Source organism: Rattus norvegicus, chromosome 20 (genome assembly GCF_036323735.1).
Source record: "Rattus norvegicus strain BN/NHsdMcwi chromosome 20, GRCr8, whole genome shotgun sequence".
NCBI classification, from domain to species: Eukaryota; Metazoa; Chordata; class Mammalia; order Rodentia; family Muridae; genus Rattus; species Rattus norvegicus.
The window spans coordinates 30,606,052-30,608,207 of NC_086038.1; positions in this window are offsets into that span (position 1 = coordinate 30,606,052).

Sequence of the window (2,156 nt, forward strand, 5' to 3'; positions counted from 1 at the left end):
CATCTTTGCCAATTATGCATTCTGAACTGGACGAACAAGCACAGGACAAATCTGGGGACCCACCAGAGTCAGACCTTAGCTAATACACCGTGCCTCACCCCTCCATAAGCCTCTATTTATGGAGCCACAATACTGTTAAGGTTCATGCAGAACCAACATCACTGGAAAAGCATCCAGTGTCCAGGAGGGCCCCAAAGGTCTGATTCTTTGCTGGGGTTCCCCCCATCGATGTGCAAGGCTGAGGTCCCCTTGGGGGAAGGAGGGCAAAAGATTAACAGGAACTTGTTGGCAGTATACCATCTTGGTCCTTCCTCAGCAGGGCTTGGCCTTCTTTTCATTCAAAGATCTCTGGGTCTAGAAACCAAGCCAAGTCCCGGGATTGCTGAGAAGCCATGAGTCTCGCTGCCCTGAGTCAAGGGGGCCCCTATTCATTAGCACTGGGGTGTTTCTGTCCATATAGATGGAATGAGAATTGAGTTGACTTCCTATTCCCTTCTGGGGACACCATGATTAATTAGCCAGTGTCATCTGAGTCAGGTCATGACTGATCATTGCTCTGCCCTTTGCTCCACTGAGTGATTGGGTGCTGCCACTTCACTCCCTGCCACTCCGGAATTTAATTATACCATTTATATTCCCCACATGACTGACAGCGGTTCCCATGGTGGAGGTCCGGTGCACAGAGAAGAGTAATCACCACTCTTCAAGGATATGGGTGCTTCCTTAGGAAGCTTGTCCTGTAGCTACACAGGACACAGACACTACCTCTGCGTCCAACATGACGTTGCAGAAGATCAGCGGGGAAGGATTGTAGGCACTGACAAGTCAAGGCTGCTAAGAAATGCTGCCTTCAGGGCATGGCTATTGTAGCCATTCATATACGGCAGCTATGACTAGTGTACAAGACACACACACACACACACACACACACACACACACACACACCATATAGGAAGGGAGTGGTAGTGTGAGTTGAATATGATCATGCTGCATTCTATACCTGTATGAATCTGTCAAAAATGGAGGTAAACGGCCCCAGAACTATTTCCACCCAAAAAAAGTGTGCGACAATGTGTCATACCATACTTGACATGTTGTTGTTGTTGTTGTTGTTGTTGTTGTTGTTGTTGTTGTTGTTGTTGTTTTTGAGACAGGGTCTCACTATGTAGCCCTGGCTCTCCTGGAACTCACTATGTAGACAAGGCTGGCCTTGAACTCACAGAGCATCTCTTGCCTCTGCCTCCCAAGTGCTGGGATTCAAAGTATGCACCACTTCACCTGGCTGTGTGTGAGGTACTAAAGTATCTCTAAATCCGGCTGCAGGATGGCCAAGCGGGTCAAGGTGCCTGCTCCAATCAGGATAACCAGAGTTCTATGGCAGAAGTAGAGAGCCACCTCTGAACCTGCCCTCTGACCTGTACGTGCCCCCATGGCATAGTGAATGCCCATACATACACTAAACAAATAAATATAAAAATGTTAAAATAAAATGTAAACTGTTTAAAATCAAATCAAATGAACCAATCCACTAACCCAAAGTATATCAGTAGTAAGTATTGGCGTGTCTTTTAGGTACCTCTGTCATGGCAGAGGGCATTTAAAAGGTAAATCCACACCAGCATCCCCATCTCTTTGAGCCCCTCTTTTTTGAGAGAGAGAGAGAGAGAGAGAGAGAGAGAGAGAGAGAGAGAGAGAGAGAGATTGATTCACTATGCAACCCTGGCTGTCCTGGAACTCAACATGTAGATCAGGCTAGCCTTGAGCTCATAGAGATCTACCTGCCTCTGCTTCCTGAGTGCTGGAATTAAAGGTGTGTGTACCACACCAGGCCCACAGTTGGCCACTTTTTGGCAAATATGGCTGTTAACTACATAAACTGTTGGTTCCTCTTTCTTTTCCTCTCCTCCTCTTCCTCTTCTTCCTTCTCTTCTTCCTCCTCCTTCTCCTGCTTCACTCTGTGAACTACTACATTAAATCCCAGTTTCCTGCCTAATGCCCCATTCATCCATAAACACGACATGGACTAATTTAATTTTATATTCCTTCCACCATTATCCCACACTCTTAAAATCTATTTCCACACAAGCCCTCCCATTGCATAATGAGAAAACTCAAGGTTCTCTTTGGGATGACAGTGAGGCTCACCTCCAGAGGCC